Source organism: Oryctolagus cuniculus, chromosome 9 (assembly GCF_051225735.1).
Source record: "Oryctolagus cuniculus isolate XC-2025 breed Fujian yellow rabbit chromosome 9, ASM5122573v1, whole genome shotgun sequence".
Classification (NCBI taxonomy): Eukaryota; Metazoa; Chordata; class Mammalia; order Lagomorpha; family Leporidae; genus Oryctolagus; species Oryctolagus cuniculus.
The window spans coordinates 107,646,335-107,668,214 of NC_142875.1; positions in this window are offsets into that span (position 1 = coordinate 107,646,335).

A 21,880-nucleotide genomic window follows, 5' to 3' on the forward strand; every position below is an offset into this window, starting at 1 on the left:
AAAATAGCAAGCTTGTTCTTGTCATCCCCCAGCTCAAAATCCCCCAAAAGTGAATCACCACACTCATGAAGAAGCCAAAGTCTTGCTGTGGTCTCTCATTCCTAGGTGATCATCCTTGTCATCTCTCTGACCTACTTCTCCATCCTTACTCAGATTCCTCCCACATCACAGATCCTCCTGCTGTTTTCATGAGCAAACCAAATGTGTTCTCCCCTCTCTAGACCAGTTAGTCTTCCTCCCAGGATGCTACCTCCTCAGAGAGCTCCCCTAGCTTTCTCATTCACCTCCTTTAAATCATTATACCAACACCATTATCTCATTGAGATCACCCGTGTCTCCCCTAATGAAAACATAAAACCTGTTCCTTCCACTCCCCACACACAAACTGTACTCCCTGACCCAGCAGGGACTGAATAGTGCTCCAAGGCACTCAGGATCCTCTACTACACTATGTGATTTCCTCAATCATTTAGTTCCATCCCTAACTCCCTAGTGCCATTGTCACAGATTTATTTGCTCATTATTGATAAATCTATGTTATTTTACTACTATGAGTTACCAATAATTTTGTGAACTACTGAAATTCAATAGCATGAAAAATATTAATCTGCAGATTACAGATTAAAGATTTTAATGGTTTATTTAGAAATGAATCTGCTTCAGTCTTTACAGAGAGCAGGTATACAGCTACAAATTGCATTTAAAGGGAGAACTCGGTATAAAAACAAGTTTTCATCCCTCTCTTCCAACCTCACCTGCCAATACAGCATATGTCACATAAAAGAACAATGTTAATTTACTACGTTTTGAAGGATTCTCCATTAAGTCAATGGAAAAAATAATGCCTTTTGGGGCTTCTTATTTAGGGCTCTGAGATTTTTATTTGTCATCTCAGTTGTCATCTGAGATGTGAGATCACATCGAATTAAGGACATTTTTATTTTTTTTTAAAGATTTTATTTATTAATTTTAGGGGTAGAGGTACAGACATTGAGAGGGAGAGAGAAAGGTCCTCCACCCGCTGTTCACTCCATGGAGCTGTGCAGATTGGAAGCCAGGAGCCAGGTGCCTCCTCTGTGTCTCTCACCAGGGTTTAGGTGCCCAAGAATTGGGTCATCCTCTACTGCCCTCCCAGGCCACAGCAGAGAGCTGGATTGGAAGAGGGGCAGCTGGTACTAGAACTGGCATCCCATATGGGAGGCCGGCGCCTAACGCAGAGGATTAAACTACAGCGCCATGGCACCAGCCCAAGGTCATTTTTAAAGTCTTTAAGAATCTTTACCTGCTGTTAACCCATAATACATGCTTCAATTGCTTAGAAAAAAATAACTGAATGCATAGAATGTAAAATGCAAACTTACAGATGCAGAGCAAGTTTCGTGCTGTCCTGCCACATCCACTCATTTTTGTCTCCTTTTTTATTTAATCCAATCCAGTAACTGTATTTGATTTGTGATTGAATGAATTTCTGTGCACAAATTAGAATTACTAGTATTAATCATTACATCAATAAAAACTTTTTATCTACAAAGGATTGTACAAAATACCAATCATTTCACTTAAGACAATCCTAGCTCATCTACTGTGCAGAGAATCAATGGAAGTGAAAGACCTAAATGAAAGTCTGAATCTCTAAACTCCTTGAGTTTCTCTTTGTGTAAATATGGGAATGACATTATTTATTGGAAGTTTTCATGCACTGAAATAATGCATGCAAGGACCTGACACACTGTAAACCTAACAGGAGTGTATGTTTTTGTAATTATTTCAGTTATATTTTATTCATTTTAAATGTTTTCCTTGGGTACTCACATGTTAAGCAAAAAATTGATTTTATTTCCTAAATGCAATTTACTCTCTCCATTTCTCTATTAACTCTCGTTCTCTGTCCCAGATACACAATCCATTATTTTTCCACTTTAGTTATCTTCTATAAAAAGAAAATTTTAATGGTGTCTCTTTTTACACTAGGAAAGGTAGAGAGATATTGTAGAAGAAGTTTTAAAATATGCTTTATTATTCTAAGTCTCTAAAGAATCACTAAAATTAAGTGCCAACTAATTCACTCATTCAGGTATTTTTCTTATGTTCCATTAATCGTGAAGGTTCTAGTCCCGGTCGGGGCACCGGATTCTGTCCCGGTTGCCCCTCTTCCAGGCCAGCTCTCTGCTGTGGCCAGGGAGTGCAGTGGAGGATGGCCCAGGTGCTTGGGCCCTGCACCCCATGGGAGACCAGGATAAGTACCTGGCTCCTGCCATCGGATCAGCGAGGTGCTCCAGCTGCAGTGCGCCGGCTGTGGCGGCCATTGCAGGGTGAACCAACTGCAAAGGAAGACCTTTCTCTCTGTCTTTCTCTCTCAATGTCCACGCTGCCTGTCAAAAAAAAAAAAAAAAAATCTATCAATATCAAATACATAGTCCCTTATGTCCCATTCACAATAGGCATAAGTTTTCCTCCATTTCAGCAATCTATTACAGTGTCCATATTCTAGACCACAACTAAAAAGAAAAACTAAAAAACTAAAAGCCTTTTTTTTTTTTTTTTTTTGACAGGCAGAGTTAGACAGTGAGAGAGAGAGAGAGAGAGAGAAAGGTCTTCCTTCCGTTGGTTGACCATCCAAATGGCCGCTGTGACTGGCGCGCTGCGTGGATCCTAAGCCAGGAGCTAGGTGCTTCCTCCTGGTCTCCCATGCAGGTGCAGGGCCCAAGCACTTGGGCCATCCTCCACTGCCTTCCTGGGCCACAGCAGAGAGTGAGACTGGAAGAGGAGCCACCAGGACAGATTCTGTTGCCCCAACCGGGCCTAGAACCCAGTATGCCGGTGCAGCAGGCAGAGGATTAGCCTAGTGAGCTGTGCGCTGGCCAATAAAAGACTTCTTTTTAAAATCCACATTTTCTTGGGCTAATCAATTTCCTTCTCTTTTTCTTATTGCCCTCCCACACCCACAGAGGTGCACATACTCACACATATATCCTAACCCTATGCTTGCCAGCAGGAGCAGAGCACACATGATGCCCAGGATTACTGTGCATGGGTTTTCTGTAAAAAAAAAATTAAAATGGGGGGGTAGATAATGAGCTTGTTAAACAGATAAGAACCTAAGCAGAATGAACATTTATGCTGGAAATTTGAATTAAAATCACATATTCTTCCTAATAAAAAATCTCATGGCTATTACACATAAATGGATCTCCCAATATATAAAATAATTAAGGAACTAGACAATCCATATTGAATAGATATGGTTTTTAAATATGTTAATTTTTTCTACATACATTATATTTTCAGAAATCAGAAATCAAGAAAAGTTACCTCTTTTTTTGTGAGCTAGATGTCTTTTGCCCTCCTTTTTCTTTGCATGAGACAATTTCAGTTCTGTGTATGTAACTTTCTCCTCACTCATTTCTGAGAGTTTCAGGCTAAAACACAGAAAGGACCAGAGATATTTCAGGAGACATAATAGATTGAGCTAAAATCGGGGATATGATTCATGAGTAACAGGGAGAGCTACAGGAATGATACACACTCGGGCCTGCAGAAAGTGAATTAAGATCTCTGTAATTCTGGAAGTAACATTAAAGCTTTTTAAAAGTTTATTCTATTTATCTGAAAAGCAGAGAGTTTCAGAGAGAGAGAGAGATGGAGGGAAACTTAGAATTTCTATCCACTGATTCACTCCCCAAATGGCTGGCGTTCTAGGGGCTGGGCCAGGCTGAAACCAGGAACCAGGAGCTCCATCAGATTTCCCACATGGGTAGCCAAGGGGCAGACTCTTGGGTCATCTTGTGCTGTCATCTCAGGCACATTAGCAGGGAGCTCGATCTGAAGCAGAGCAGCAAGGGCACAATCGAGCACTTTGATATGGGAACTGGCATGGCAGGTGCTGATTCAACCCACCCCATCACAATGCTGGCCCAGGAAAAAGTGATTTAAATTCCTTTTTGTGATGTTCAAGAAGAGAGATCCTATTTACTTTATGGACATACTGTACTAAACATTTAAACTGTTTTAAAGTAACTTAATTAGTTGCCAAAATTTGGGACTGGATATAATTTGTACATAAATATCCAAATGATAAGCACAATATGACAGAGGCACCTCTTACATGAGGGACACACACACACACACACACTCACACACACTAATTCAATGAACACCCCATGCTGCTATCACATCCCAGCACTCATTTATCTCATCCTCCTGATCGTCACTAATCTTCATGGACATGACCTTAGAGTTGAGAAAAATGAAGGAATGATGGGATTCAAGGTTGGATATGAAAGTATCATAAACTGAGATAACCATCACTTGTAATTCTAACAGCAAGTCTACACAATGCTACAGTTCTCAAATTACAGATGAGAAACACATATTCCCAATTATAATGTAAATCTTAACTCAAGGTCATATATTATCTGAGATAACTGATTTTTGTGCAGTTATTTTTGTTATATCAATATACATAAATATCAACAAAAATGGTAAATATTTAATTATATTTCTATTGATAAAAATTTTCATATTAGAAAAAATTTCAAACTTTATTACAAGTGACGTCATGAAAAGGTCATTCAAAGTTTGGGTTATTCATTGCTAGTCAAAAAATTGCATCCATTAGGATGAGAATTAAAAGTACATATATAATGTATTAAAAAAGGAAATAGGGGGCCGGTGCCATGGCTCTCTTGGTTAATCCTCTGCCTGCAGTGCCGGCATTCCATATGGACGTTGGTTCTAGTCTCTTCAAGTCCAGATCTGCTGTGGCCTGGGAAGGCAGTGGAGGATGGCCCAAGTGCTTGGGCCCTGCACCCATATGGGAGACTAGGAGAAGCACCTGGCCCCTGGCTTCAGATCAGTGCATTGCCGGTTGTAGTGGCCATTTGGGGAGTGAACCAACTGAAGGAAGACCTTTCTCTCTCACTGTCTAACTCTACCTGCCAAATAAAAAAATAAAAAATTGCAAAAAAAAGGAATTAAATATTCCTCAAAACATGTGACAATTATAAAAAATTTCACGTCTGACTGTTTAAATTCTTTTGACAAAGTCTCATTCTGATCCACTCCTGCCCTCTCCTCTAGAATAAAGGTAACTTTAGATGTTAACATGGATCATAATTTAACCCCACCTTTCTACACATCTCTCCTATACCAAGTGCTACTCTATTCCTCTGCCATCAACAGGGTGAGAGGCGACATGGAGATGGACTCACACACCCACAGTAGCTGCTGTCTGTGTCTGTACCTTGGGATGTCCCCAGCTGGAGCACAGGCTTGGTCAGGAGCAGGCGAGCACGTCCCGGCTCTGCTGGCTTCACCTCTGCTGTGAGACCAGGCAGGTCCTGATGTGTGAGACCGTCCCTCACAGAGACCTTGTGTGAAGGTGCAGACGATCACATGACACTGATATTCCCACACAGAAAGTTTCCAGTGGTGTCAGTGTCTCACTTGTTCCCCCTCACTTGTCAGAAAGGCCATCAAGGATAAAAATTATTTTATGAACATTGAAAACGAACTATGGCAGTTTCTTGAGAGCTTGGAAAATGAAAAAAAAAATTGGCATCTCATGAGATTAGAAAACAGTTAACAACAAATTTTATAAATCTATAAAATATAAAAGAGAAATACCCATATCCTGCCTAGCATGATTTCTTCATTTTGCATTTTATAGAATAGGTAAAAATCTGCAACTGTTATATATACGGTAAAAATAGAAAAATGGGCACAACCATTGGCCACTATGTTTAAAAAGTCATCCTAAGAATATCCAGACACTTAATGTGTTACAGTAAATATAAATATACACATTACTGGGTTGATTAATTTGAAAACAGCAGTTTTTTCACTTGTATTCTCTTGAAATTGAAGAAATAAGTTCTCTTTAGTTACTGAAAAAGACAGCTGTAGCAACAGAAAGGCTTAAAAATGTTGAACAGGCTTAAATATAGCTCTTTTTAAAGCATTAAAATAAACATCTTCTGGTTTGCTAGTAACAGCAATAGCTGTCAAAATTTAAAAATTATTTGTTTAATTCAATGAGCAACTCTGCCCTATTTAAACCTAGAACAAGTTGCTAGATTGTAACAAAATAATTGGGTTTCTTAGGTCAACCGCATGGATCTTCACATCTAAAGGGCTCTCAGGATTCAAAAATCTTCTCAGGAACTTTTGTAATAGCAGCTGAAATCCACGTCTCTATCAGTTGAACCTGTTATTTATTTTCAAGTTATTTTTCTGTGGTTTGAAATTCCTTCCCTCATCACCCCAGATGCAAAATTTACTCGCCCCTTCTTTTTTTTTTTTTTTTTGTTTTTGTTTTTTTGGACAGGCAGAGTGGATAGTGAGAGAGAGAGACAGAGAGAAAGGTCTTCCTTTTGCTGTTGGTTCACCCTCCAATGGCCGTCACGGCTGGTGCGCTGCGGCCGGCGCACCGCGTTGATCCAATGGCAGGAGCCAAGTGCTTCTCCTGGTCTCCCATGGGGTGCAGGGCCCAAGCACTTGGGCCATCCTCCACTGCCTTCCTGGGCCACAGCAGAGAGCTGGCCTGGAAGAGGGGCAACCGGGAAAGAATCCGGCGCCCTGACCAGGACTAGAACCCGGTTCCTTGCCCCTTCTAAATCACAGCAAAGTTACATTATTTAGCTTTTTTTTTTTAGATTTGCTTTTGGCTTACTCTATTTTTTTTTTAAAGATTTATTTTATTTATTTGAAAGATAGTGTTACAGAGAGAGGTAGAGACAGAGTGAGCGAGGTCTTCCATCTGCTGGTTCACTCGTCGACGCTGTGCTGATCCAAAGCCGGGAGCCAGGAGATTCTTCCAGGTCTCCCACATGGGTACAGGGGCCCAAGGACTTGGGCCATCTTCTACTGCTTTCCCAGGACATGGCAGAGAGCTGCAGTTGAAGAAGGGCAGCTGGGACTAGAACCTGCACCCATATAGGATGCTGGCACTGCAGGTCAGGGCTTTAACCTGCAGTGTGCTCACAGTGCTAGCCCCATCTTACTCTGTTTTTCTACAAGGAACTAAGGAGGACTGTCTCTGACATAAATCAATATAAAGAGGGAGGGGCTTTTTAAAAAATTTTCAGTCAACCAAGCTTACTCTTAAAGGCAAGCACTAGTTTTTAGGCATCACAGGAACTAAGATCTTCCAGGCTCATACATATTAATTACTCTGCTTGGCTAACGTCTATCTCCAATCCAAGCTATTGGTCATTGGCTGATAATATTTTCACCAAAGCTCTCACCTGTCGTTTAAACACCTTTGCTCTAAAAATAACAATTTTTAGTACCTCTCAGAATTTTTCTGGAACTTTTTTACCTTGAATTTATATACCCTTTAAGGTCCTTGATGCATAACTCGTGTGTCATTATTTTACATCAATTTAACTAGCTGGTATAGCATTAAAATAAAAAGCAACTAATATTACATTGAATGAAAATAATGATAAAGTAGTAGAAACCAAGATATAACCCCAAGATGAAATGTATATTTTATATGTAAATACATATAATATGAAAGGGAGACTGCTCATGATTACATCAGCAGCAGAATAGCTTAATTATACAAATGAGGAATGCATAACAGTTTGAAATAATTTCTCAATACAGATGGCCAAGAGAAAATATGTTTTAATTTTTTAAATTGTAGATTGATTATACAAAACTATTTTCATGTATGTTTTTAATTTCAAAATTGGTAAAAATTGAATGTTAGAAATTATGAGCTCATAAACTTGTTAAATTATAATGTCAATATTTTGCGTAAATGTGGTTGTTAGAAATTAAATAAGAATGTCTGTGAACAAGAAATAAAGGATATGAAGGGTAGTGGTCTGCATTATTTCTGAACCTTAAAATAGTTCTAGGTACAGTTTTTGCTCATATAATATATTAGTATATTCAGTCTCAACTTATTTTGTATAAGTTTTACATTTCTGCCTTTAGTGACTATAGTTTTAGACTTTGGTTTGTTTTTTATAATAACTTAATACTCCTCCTTCAAAAGCAACATTAACTGTCAACAGAAACAGAGACATAATAAAATCTTACATAAATTGTTATAAACTAATCCTTTTCAGCATTATTTACAATGCTTCTCTTTAGAATTTCCTGTCTAAATTATGAAAAAATCCAACAGTTGAGCTATGTTTCAGACAGGAAAAGCCATAATAGTATCTTGTGGTTTGCTAGTTACCTATTTTAATGCCATTTGGTAAAAGTGACAATGCAAAAAAAGAGCGTTCTAAAATGTTGGGTTTCCCATAAATGTAAAAATATACTGAATGCATTAATACTTGGGAGGTTGCCTCAAAAGTAAGTGGGGCATAGCTAGGAAATGAAGGCGACTGGGAGACTAGATGTGCTGTGGGATCTGGATGGAGTCCTGGAGCTGATAGGTATCCATGGAAACATGAATAAGATCTGAATCAAGTCTGGCACATAATTAGTGGTCCCAGACCCACAGGGACTCTTGGATTTGACAAACGTATGCTGTATTGTCTTATGGTAATGTAAGATAGTAACATTAAGGTAAATAAACTTGGTTAGGTACCTATGATAATTCTATTATCTTTGCCTTTTGGCTATAAATCTAAAATTTCCTCAAAATAAAAAACTTGCTTCCAATAAGAACATAATACCACTTTCCATGAACTCTTTAAGATCACTTATATACATGGAATGTATCATTGCAGAGAAAGTGTTGTAAGCCTTCAATTAAAGACCTGCTATCTGAGTTTTTTTATTTCAAAAAAGTAAGTAGGTTAAGAATGAAATTCCAGAACGAAACATTGTCATTGAATAGATATTATAACTTAGCCCACAAGGAGTATTTTGTTTATAGAAAAATGGCTTCTTAATTTCAAAATTGTTCATCCTACTGCCTTAAAGATGACATCATGACGAATGGCCAGAACTGGGCCAGGCTGAAGCCAGGATCCAGGCACTTCGTTCAGGTCTCCCATGTTGTTATAAGAGTCCAAGCATTTGGACCATCTGCTGATTTTCCAGGCACTTTATTTATTTAACAGTTTTTATTTTATTTACTTGAGAGGTAGAGTTTAGACAGTGAGAGGGAGAGACAGAGAGAAAAGTCTTCTGTCCATTGGTTCACTCCCCAAATGGCTGCAACTACCAGAGCTGCACTGATCTGAAGCCAGGAGGCAGGAGGTTCTTCCAGATCTCCTACATGGGCACAGGGGCCCAAGGACTTTGGCCATCTTCCACTGCTTTCCCAGGCCACAGCAGAGAGATGGCTTGAAAGAGAAGCAGCCAGGTCTAGACCTGGTGCCCATTTGGGATGCAGGCAGAGGATTAACCTACTGTGCCATGTAGCCTGAGCCTCCCAGGCAAATGAGCAGGGTTCTCAATCAAAAGTGGAGCTGCTGCAATGCTTCTACTGCAGGGGGTAACTTAATCACTTCTGCAACAATGCTGGCCCCAGGCATTTCCCTGTTTAGAACTACTGAACATTTTATTTTTAGGGTGAACATTAGACATATACTGATTTGAAAGGTCAGAAAAAAGACCCCTTAGAAATCCCTTCTTAGGCCACGCTTCAGAAAAAAGAAGAAACCGAAATCAAACTGCAGGTCCTAGATGAATCCTAAAATAAATAAATAAATAAATAAATAAATAAATAAATAAAATTAGAAAATCAGAGGAATTCCCAGTCCTTTCTTGATTTTCTCCATGCTAGTCCATCACTGTCAACTGTAGTCTGGATCTCTAGAGAAGTCTCCTGACAACTCTTCATTGACTGACAGGACAAGGACTCAAAATATATACTCAGTAAATGTTAATTAATTGAGTGATCCACTCAGGAACCAATGGGAAAAGGTGACCAAGTTAATGTTGTCCTGCTGAATAGCTCTGTTGATCCAAACTGCAAGACAAAAAAGGTGCATTTGGAAGAAGAATGTAGTATCTGGAATATTCAAATATATGGAATCGACTAGTAGTATCTCTCCACAATTAATGCACAGCCACATGTTAGTGTCTAATTTATATAATATTATTAAGACTGAACAACATCCCTGAGATTTTTATCATTGTCATTTAACAGATGAAGAAACTGAGGTATAGATGCTGGTGATTAGGAAATTGTACTAGTGTCTCAGAGCTAATTACCTGTTGAATGTCCATACTACAGAAAGTACTTTATAGATTCATTGCAATCCCCATCAAAGAACCAATGACATTTCTCACAGAACTAGAAAAAATAATCCTAAAATTCATATGGAAACAAAAAAGATCCCAAATAATCAAACAGTCTTGAACAAAAAAACAAAGCCAGAGGCATCACAATACCGTATTTCAAAACATACTACAGCGCTATTATAACCAAAATAGCATGATACTAGCAAAAATCGACATGTAGACCTATAAAACAGAATAGAAACTAACAAATAAATTCACATATATATCTTGACAAATGAGCTAAAAGCATTCCCTAGATAAAGGACAGTCTCTTCAATAAATGGTGTTGAGGAAATTGGATTTCTACATGCAAAAATTTGAAAAAAGTCCCCTAGCTTATAGGCAAGAATTAACTTAAAATTGATCAAGGATCTAAATCTAAGGTCTGAAATGATCAAACTACTAGAGGAAAACAGGGAAACACTACAAGATGGTATTTTGGAAAAGACTTTTTGGGTAAGACACCTAAAGCATAGACAATAAAAGGAAAAATAGATAAATAGCATTACATCGAACTAAGATTTCTGACTAGCAAACAACAAAGTGAAGAGAAAACTGACAGAATGGAGAAAATGCTGGCAAACTGTGTTCTGATAAAAGGTTAATATCCAGAATAAGACGCTTACAAACAAGCCAGGTAAGAAAGGAGCAAAGAGGGGCCTGCACCGGGGCTCACGTGGTTAATCCTGCGGCACTGGCATCCCACATGGGCGCCGGGTTCTAGTCCAGTTGCTCCTCTTCCAGTCCAGCTCTCTGCTGTGTCCTGGGAAGGCCGTGGAAGATGGCCCAGGTGCCTGAGCCCTGCACCCGCATGGGAGACCAGGAGAAGCACCTGGTTCCTGGCTTCAGATCGGAAGCAAAGGATAGGGATAGATATTTTTTCAAAGAAATACAAATGACAAACAGGCATATGAAAAAAAATTGCTCAGGATCGTTTTCCACTGGGGAAAGGCAAATAAAAACCAAAGAGAGATATTATCTCAGTCCAGTTAGAATGGCTATCAACCAAAAATCAAAAAATAACAAATACTCACAAAGATGTGGAGAAAATACACTAGTGGTAGAAATGCATATTAGAACAACCATTGAGTAAACAATACAGAGATCGCTCAAAATCCTATAATGTAACACAAACATCCCAATTCCGGCAATATATAGAAAGGAAATGAAGTCAGCATGTGAATGGGATACCTACATTCACATGTATATTATACACAATTCAAAATTGGAAAACATCAAATCAACCAAGCTGTCCATTAATTGATGACTGAATAAAGACCACATGCCATATATACAGAGTGGGATGTTACTCAGCCATGAAAAGAATGAAATCCTAAAATCTGCAACAAAATGGGTAGAATTGGAGATCAATATACCAAGTGAAATTAGCCAGATGCAAAAAGACAAATTCCACATATTTTCACTCTGATGGAGAAGTTCATGTATAGAATATAAAAATAGTTCTTGTATATTTATCAAAGTTAGAAAGTCATTATTCAAGATGATGAAAATTATACTTTTTTCTCACATGCTTGTCAATGTGAATAGTGAATGTGAATCATATCTATGAGCCTTATTTAATTTGTTGATTGTGTTTTACTATATTAACATAAAAAATAAGTATCAGATAGTAAAAATCAATCAATCAATCAATATTTGAATTCTTCAAACCTGTTTAGGTGGCAGAACACCTCAAAGGCATGCTATTTTTTTCAAATAACCTTGATTACTTACATGTTTAGCTATATAATCTGAGAATACTGTTAAATGACTACATTGTACAGAGAGACCTCTATTCACTACGCATGGGGCATGGAGGCTCTACACTAACTCAGAGTTAATAGTGCATACATTTGTATGAAGAAAAACCATTTTGAGTTAAAAATAGCTGATTACCCGTTGCATACAGGACTACTTTCAATTATGAAAAGAGGAGAAATCCAAATGGAAAAAAGAAATATAGCATAGAGAGAATATTTTCCTTTGGATATTAGAATGCAGAGAGTTATTTTCAAAAATGGTAATATATTATTTTCCTTGAAAAAAAGACATCATTTGTAACATGTTTACATTAAAAGATATTTTATGTAAGCATACAATTTTACAGATAAAAAAAGGAGAGAGAGAGAAGAGACTACCGATATGAACAGAAATCAAACAGAAAGTAAACATAAAACATTTTGTACAAACTCAAAGCTAGTTCTTCCATGAGACTTATAAAACTTCTGGTTGCAATGATCTATAAAAAAGAAAGAGTTATGGGCCAGCGCCATGGCTCACTAGGCTAATCCTCCGCCTCGCGGCGCCGGCACACCAGGTACTAGTCCCGGTCGGGGCACCGGATCCTGTCCTGGTTGCCCCTCTTCCAGGCCAGCTCTCTGCTGTGGCCAGGGAGTGCAGTGGAGGATAGCCCAAGTGCTAGGGCCCTGCACCCCATGGGAGACCAGGAGAAGCACCTGGCTCCTGGCTTCGGATCAGCGGGGTGTGCTGGCCGCAGCGCACCGGCCACGGCGGCCATTGGAGGGTGAACCAACTGCAAAGAAAGACATTTCTCTCTGTCTCTCTCTCTCTCTCTCACTGTCCACCCTGCCTGTCCAAAAAAAAAAAAAAAAAAAAGAGTTATAAGGAGGATAAAAAGGAAAAGGGAATTAATATTAATGTATAAATGTTATTATTTTGAGCTGATATTTATTGAGTACACAATGTTCCTCAGGTAATATTCTAACATAATACTCTACCTCTAACATCAGAGGTAGAGTAATATGCAGTCAGTGAGTTGTATAAACTGTTGCTCTTCAGGCGACTCAGGGTGTTAAAGGATTTGTTCAGTTCAACCACGGGGTGTTCCAAAGTCCATGGTAAAAGCATGTAAATATCCTGATTTTTAAATTTAAGAAGAGATAATTTAGATCTTGAAAATAATTTTGTCTATCCACAAGTTTTTTGAGGTCTAGTACACGAAACAGCAAGTTTGATTCCTCCATCCATCCCTACCACACAGAACTGAATAAGTAAAATTAGAATAAATTTGGATAACTTTCAGTCTCTACATTATTTTATCAATGGATGCTTTTGTGTTGCATTTGACAATTAACCAAATCATATGATTTAGCTTTAGATACAGAGGTAACTGCTGCATGAATGAAATGGCACTATCTAATTTAAGTGGATGTATGGAAATGATTAAAACACTATACTATGGCATTGAAATAGCTTCAGATGTTTCACGTCAATTTTTTAACTTCCGGAGCCGGCGCCTTAGCATAGTGGTTTAAAGCCCCAGCATGCTGCATCAGCATCCCAGATGGGCACCAGTTTGAGTCCCGGCTGCTTGACTTCCGATCCAGCTCTCTGCTATGGCCCGGAAAAGCAGTAGAACATGGCTCAAGTCCTTGGGTCTCTGCATCCGTTTGGAAGACCCAGAAGTAGCTCCTGGCTCCTGGCTTTGGATCAGCACAGCTCTGGCCATTGCGGCCTTCTAGGGAGTGAACCAGCAGATGGAAAACCTCTCTCTCACTCTCTCTCTGCCTCTGCTTCTACGAAACTCAGCCTTTCAAACAAATGAATCTTGTAAAAAAAAATTAAGCTCAAGGTTGTAAGGTATTTTGTGCAATTGGTTTAACTTCTATTAAAATAATTAGATGACAGTGATGCAATTTCAAATCTATATGTTTATTTTTTAACTAATTAGTGGCTTCCTCAGGTTCAATCAGCACTGGAAAATCACTATAACCGCAGGCTAGGGAAATTCTTTTCTTTTAATTATTCTGTTTGTTGATGGACACAACACTGGGTACATTGTCAGCTGATAAACTCTGACTTGGACCTTAACCAATATGCTGTGTTAACACTCAGTATCAAAGAATAAGTGCCACTCTCTTCTTCAAAGCTTACATAATGATGATTCAAAATTGTTGATTACATATTCACAAAATATTTTTTAAAAATCGCCCTTACAATTGTGCCAAAAAATTCTTGGAAAATCTCCATGATATTTCCATTTTGCACATTTTGATGTCACCTTAGTATATTATTAAATTTATTAGCAGAAATTTGCTTACAATATACACTTATCTTTGAAATGTCTGGTAGCATCTGTAGGTATCTTTATTCTGAATATTGGTGTCTTTTGTGTCGTCTTGCTTTTCAGAACTTAAGTAAATATACTGATATACTAAAAGAATCAGCTTTTGATTTTTTCTATTACTTTTCCTTTTTCTACTTCTGCTAATATATTTATGATTTCCTTTACTTTGATGGCTTTGAATAATTTGTTCTTATTTTTTTAAGATTTTATTTATTTATTTGAGAGGTAGAGTTACAGACAGTGAGAGGAAGAGACAGAGAGAGAGGTCTTCCTTCCGTTGATTTACTCCCCAAATGACTGCAACAGCCAGAGCTGTGCCGATCCGAAGCCAGAGTGCAAGGTTGAATAACTGATTTCTGACCTTATTTTTCTCAGAGAAGCATCTTGTATTTCCCCACGAAGTGCTGCTCCAGCTAGTCACACAAATTCTGCTACCCTTCACTTTCAATTTCATTCAATTCAAAATATTTTCTATTTTCTATGATGATTTATTCTTTGATCTATGTGTCATTCACAAATGCATGCTTTAATTCCCCTATATTTGGGGGATTTTCCATGTATCTTCTGCTGCTGAGTTTTCATACTAATTAAATTACGGTCTGAGAACATGCTGTATGTGATTTACATTATTTCTAATTTGTGGACTTTTCCTGCCTCCAAATATGTCCACATCAGTGAATGTTCCATGTGCATTTGAAGGAAATGTTCTCTCCTGTTAGTGGAATACTCTGTGTATGTCAGTCAGGTCCATTTGGCTGATACTGCTCTTCCAGACTTTCTATATTCTGACTTTTTGTTTAAATTATCTGGCACTCACTGACAGAGGTTGCTGAAGTGTTCAATTGTCATTGAAGGTCTGGATGTTTCTCCTTTCAGTGTTATCAGTTAGGGTTTATGTATCTTCAAGCCCATGATTAGGTATTCATAAATTTAGAATTGTAGGTCATTCTATGGCACTGCTTCCTTCATTGTTATATGATATGCCTATTATCATTGCAGTAGACATTGACAGACTTCTCTTTCTGTACAACAAATATACAACTTTGTTGACTTCTGCTTTGCACAGTTTAGGTAAGAAATTATAATTACTATTAACTGAAAAGTCTGGGATGACCTGTTATTTTTCACTCTTTTTTTTAGAAAGCTCTTATTTAATGAATAAAAATTTCATAGTTACAGCTTTAGGAATATGGTGCTTCCCCCCCATACCTCCTCCCACTGCCAAATCATCCCACTTCCTACTCCCTCTCCCACTCCATTCTTCATTAAGATTCATTTTTATTTACCTTCATATACAGAAAACCAACTCTATAATAAGTAAAGCTTTCAAAAGTTGCACCCACACAGAATACAAAGTATAAAGTACTGTTTGAAAACGGGTTTTGAAACATATTTCTGGTTCAGAAAAGATAAATAGTCTATATTCAAGAATATTTGCTTTTGGCAGTTTTTTTTTTTCTTTATTTCAGATATAGAAAGAGATCTCTCCCCAACTTGTCACTCCCAAAATGCCCACGGAGCTGGCCCTTGGCCTGGCTGAAGCCAGGAGTCAGGAATTCATTGAGGATCTCGAGGTGGGTGGTAGGGATCCAAGCCCCCAAGAGTGCACATTAGCAGCTGGAATCAGAAGCCCAGGTCTTAGCCACTGTGGCTATCACTTGCCATTTATGCTTGCTCTTCAGCTTTTCCTACTAGCTTTTTTGACATATAAAAAAAGTTTTTGCTGAAAATTCCGGCATCTTGAACATATCTAAATTTGCCGCAATCTTTTTAGGTTTTGACAGTGAGTATTTTCTTACCTTTTCTGTATTTCAATCTAATACATTTTTTGTTGTTGTTGTTTTTGTTTTTGTTTTGCGGCATGACAAACATTGTAGGTTAGTCCAGAAAAGAACACAGCTCTAATTCTGTTGACTGTGATCTGGTTTATGTGACATTGCTCCTGTGGTCACCATCGGTCCACCACAGATTTAAGGTCTTTCAGTGATGTGCAACTGCTACCTCGCACTGCATGTGAGGTCTGGGGAGCTGAGCAGCGTTACTTTGTATTTTTGTTCCACCTCTTGCTTCAGCAAGCTGTGGTCACCTGCACCCTAAATGAGATCTCGTTAAACTCTTGCCCATTCCCTCAGTGAGCTGCCTGTGTCAAATGGATGAAGTGTTGGCAGCAAACAGAAATCCCCACTCCAGGTCTAGCCTCAGTCTCTTGCAGCGGCCTGAGTGTGGCTGTCACAGCATTCCCTGCCCCTCCTGTGCAACAGTCAGGTCCCTCCTTGCACCTGTGGGGGTCTCAGGCAGGAAAGAATTAGACTTGGGCTGGCACAGCACACCTCTGCCTGTGTCACTGTGGGAGCTTTGGCCCAGAGGGTTCCCTGGCCCTTGCTCAGTGATGGATTTCCTGAGATGCCCTGTCATGACCTTTCTCATGAGCTGCCCTGAAGGCCTGTTGAAGAGGCATGGAGGCTCCCCTCCCAGCAAGGATTTCCAGTCACTCATGGACACCCAGACGTAGCTTTAAAGGTTTGTTGGGGTGATGGTTGGCCTAGCAGTTAAGACCCCTGCATTCTACAGTTCTTGCTTCTGAGTCAACTTCTTAACAGGAACCCAGGAAGCAGCAGTGATGTCTCAAGTAGTTGTATTCCTACCTCCCACATGGAGACCTCTCATCCCACTGTCTTCTTCTTTCTAATAAAATAAAGAGTTTCTTACAATTTCATCTGTGTTTTTGTAGATTTTTAAAATTTATTTATTTAATAGGCAGAGTTACAGACAGAGAGAGGGAGAGATAGAGAAAGGTCTACTACCTGCTGGTTCATTCCCTAAATGGCTGCAGTGGGCAGTACTGGGTCAATCCTAAGCCAGGAGCCAGGAGCTTCTCTGGGTCTCCCACATGGGTGCAGGGTCCCAAGCACTTGGACCATCTTCCCCAGCTTTCCCAGGCCATAGCAGAGAGCTGGATTGGAAGAGGAGCAGCTGGGACATGAATTGGCACCTTATGGGATACTGTGCTGCAGGTGGAGGCATAGCCTACTCTACCACAGCATCAGCCACCAAATTTTATCTTTTTTAAAGTAACTTTTATGGCATGAACCTCTCTCTCCCATGTCTTTCAAAAGTGAAATAGTTTTTGAATGTCATCACCTCCTTGTGGGTTACATCCTTGTTTAGAATTCAACTGATTGGCCTGATATGTGACCTTAGCACACTGATGCAATGAAAATTAGGATCTCTATAGATTATCTGGATTTTTTTTTGACAGAGGGAAAGCAATTTTTGATAGGATTTTCTTTTTTCTTAGTAGAAGATGACCATACACATAATTTATCTTTTAACTCAGATGATTCAGTTTCTTTTAAAAAATTTCTTGGTGAGAATTGTGGCTAAGTAACTCAATAAGAATTTTATCTATACAGTAACAAAAACTGATATACTTAATCACTTTGGAAATTGGGGAGGAGGTATGAAAATATTAAATCTTCACATTGTTAACCCAAGAAAACAGTTCATACTAAAAGTTAAGCATATTGGGTGTTTCAAAAAGTTTGTGAAAATGTGCATATCATTTAAATTTTTTAATTTATTCAAGTGCCAGAAAGACACACAAAGAGAAAGAAAGACAGAAACAGTTCTATAGAATTCTTGTCCACTGGTTTGCTCCAGACATGCCTGCGTTGGTTGGGGCTGGTTTGGGGACAGAGCCAGGATCTGTAAACTCAATCCAGGTCTCCCTCTTGGTCACAGGAACTCAATGACTTGAGTCATCACTACTGCTTCCTGAGGTCCACATTAGCAGGAAGCAGGAAGCAGGAGAAAGATGTGGGAATTGAACTTAGGTACTCCTTAGAGGTTTTTCATGCTTAGGTACTCCAATATAGGATGTGAATGTCTTACTCGGCATTTTAATTGCTATGCTAAACACCTGTATCAGGAATATCTTTCCTTTCCATTTTCTATGAACTTTTTAAACCCCTTTAATATTTTAAACAATAAAACTCTAATATTTCAACATTGTTTATAAAATATTAGCAAAGCTGGAGTAGGAAAATCTTGGAAACCATGTCATATAAAAGAAATATTCATTTGAAATATTAATTTAGTCTCATATTTTTTTTCCACTAAATTATTTGAAATATTTTTACCATTAAATCAATGCATTTAGAGCATAATCCTATTTTTCAAAAAAAACTTCTATCTTCTATTCATCTACTTACTTATCTATATGTCTTATTTTATCTATCTATATATCTACTGTTTACATTTATATATGTATATATATCCTACACAACATATCATGTAATCCACAATAACTATTATTAAATAGTACATAATACTTTGAATTAAAAATATTTTTCTTTGTATTTATCTGTAATTTTGTGTTAAACAGTTCTGGAAAATGAAAACATGTTTATTCTGTGAATAAAAAATCAAAATCCGTACATAGTTTCTTCATAATATGCATTTCCATAAGCTTTTTGAGACTCCTCATGTTTCTTAAAAATAATTGTCAATTTAATTTAAGAAATTTACAAAAATGACTAGAAGCATGTTTAAGAGTTTTTATGAGGCCGGCGCCGCAGCTCACTAGGCTAATCCTCCGCCTTGCGGCGCCGGCACACCGGGTTCTAGTCCCGGTCGGGGCGCCGGATTCTGTCCCGGTTGCCCCTCTTCCAGGCCAGCTCTCTGCTGTGGCCAGGGAGTACAGTGGAGGATGGCCCAAGTGCTAGGGCCCTGCACCCCATGGGAGACAAGGAGAAGCACCTGGCTCCTGCCTTTGGATCAGCACGGTGCGCTGGCCACGGCAGCCATTGGAGGGTGAACCAATGGCAAAGGAAGACCTTTCTCTCTCTCTCACTGTCCACTCTGCCTGTCAAAAAAAAAAAAAAAGAGTTTTTATGATTATAGATGGTGAAATAGTTCTTTGTGCTTTAATATAACAATTTTGAACAATAATTTTAAATTTAAGCAGCCAAATATTTAATCTGCACATTTGCATACATTTAAGAATGTTGAGCAAACACATTTTTAAAATCTCATACGACATTTATCATCAGGTAGACAATATAGATGAGAGTACACTCAACAGCTGGCAGATAGATTTAAGAAAATCCTGAAATGTTTTTCACATTATAACATCTTAAAGCTAAAAAAATGGAAAATTATTTTAACTTTTGGAGACTCTGAAAGAAATAAAAGCTGTATATTCATATCATGGATTAGTTCAATATCACCTTTTATTAGGATTTTAAAATAAAATCTAAACACATAAGCAAAGTATTGAAATTCATAGTTCATTCATAATACATATTTCCAACAACTTGTGAAAACAAAATCTTCCAGCACAAAAAACTCTTTTTGTCAAAAGAAACACACTTTTTAAAAAAACTTTTATTTAATAAATATAAATTTTGAAAGTTCAACTTTTGGATTATAACAGCTCCCCCCCATGACCTCCCTCCTATCCACAACCATCCCATCTCCCACTCCTTCTCCCATTCCATTCTTCATCAAGATTCATTTTCAATTATCTTTATACATAGAAGATCAACTTGGTATATACTAAGTAAAGATTTCATCAGTTTGCACCCACACAGATACACAATGTATAAAGTACTGTCTGAGTAGTAGTTTTAGTGTTAATTTGCATAATACAACATATTAAGGACAGAGATCCTACATGGGGAGCAAGTGTATATTGACTCCCATTGTTGATTTAACAATTGACACTCTTATTTATGACGTGATTTTAAATGTACACCATTTTAACTAGAGTAGAAAACAGTGCTCAGAGAGACGAATTGGCCTTCTTTAAGCGGTTGTTACACTTAGCAAGTGAGAAAGTGTTGCTTCCCTCCCCTCCAGCACTGAAGCTCTAGACTCTACTTGCCATGGCAGAGCACCAATTGAATTCTTCATTTCTAATATTTCAGTTTAGTTTACTATCTCTGTCTACTGTGAGAATTTCTCATCTGTCTGCAGATGGTCTGGAGATGGGCATCTCACCTGATGGACGGGGAGGCTTGCAAGGCAGAGAGCAGATCCTCAGCCCCCTATGACTAAGGGAGTCTGGCACCCTGTGATTATGGGGCATCTACATAGCCTGAGAGCAGTCTCTTGGCCCTAGGATCCCAGTCTCTGCAGATCTCTGAAACTCTAATGTGCTACAGTGCCCACCTATGGTATTATACCCCTTGATTCTTCAGTCTTTGACTTGATATATATTTTTTAGATTGTTCTCAGTTGATAGATCTTCAAATATTCCTTCTGCAAATTCTATCATTTATTTCCTTCTGAAATCCAATTTAAGCTTATCTAAATATTTTGATGCTGTCCCAAAGAGTTTGATTGCTTTGTTCCTTTTCTCACCCTTTACTTATTTGTTCTTCCGTTTGGGTAGCATTTTAAACTATCTCTGTGTTTCCTGTATTTTTCTTTAAGCATTGACTCCATGGAAGGGATATCTCAACTCTGATGCCCTGTTTTTCTTTACAGCATTTTTATTGAATTTTTGTACATTTTCAAGTCACACATGTTATGCATTAATCATATTAATCTCTTTATCACTTTAATTCTAGCTCTTTTAAATTGATATCTTAAAATTCCAAAATTTTAGAATAATTTCTGAATCTCATCTGTGACCAACTTTATTTCTGGACCAAGCATTGCTACCATTCTTTCCCTTACTCCTCATGCACCTCTTTGCTTGAAAGCTGCTCCATTTTTTATAGAATTTGGGAGCTAGTGATAAACAGTATTTATATCTGACAATGGATACATATCCTCTGGAGCAGTTAGTGTAGGCAAAATAGATAAGCTACTCAGGAGTTCATTTGTTTTGGGCTTATTTTTTTGCTATGCTCATCACAAAACAGAAGTTGAATTCTCTTTTTTTTTTAAATATTTTTTATTTATTTATTTGACATGTAGAGTTACAGACAGTGAAAGAGAGAGACAGAAAGAAAGGTCTTCCTTCCATTGGTTCATTCCCCAAATGGCTGCAACTTCCGCAGCTACGCTGATCTGAAGCCAGGAGCCAGGTGCTTCCTCCTGGTCTCTGATTGGGAGCAGGGGCCCAAGATCTGGGGCCATCCTCCACTGCTATCCCAGGCTATAGCAGAGAGCTGGACTGGAAGAGGACCAACCGGGACTAGAACCAGCACCCATATGGGATGCCAGCACCGCAGGCAGAAGACTAACCTAGTGCACCACAGCGCTGGCCCCTCAGTTTATGCTGACTCTACCATACTGGTAGAGGTTTTTCATGCTACACCTCAACCACCCATAATCTTTGTATTCATAAAACACAGAGAAACTTTCTTTAAGGGCTCTTGACCTTACATGCTAGTAGAAGAAAGCAGTTGTTACTTGCTCTTTAGTGCTTACTAAGCTCCTAGCAGAGAGCAGGTGTGGTTACTAATGCCTTGGATGTCATAGCTCTGCATATGCTAATTACCTGGCCTTGGTGGAGGGGTTTATTCTGTTCCTTCTTTCTTGTGTCAGACAGATGGCTCTATCCTTGTGTATGGCAGGCCTCCACAAGCTGTAGCAAGTAGTATTGGAGAGTGTTATCAACCTGCATTGTGAAGTGAACCATGCTGA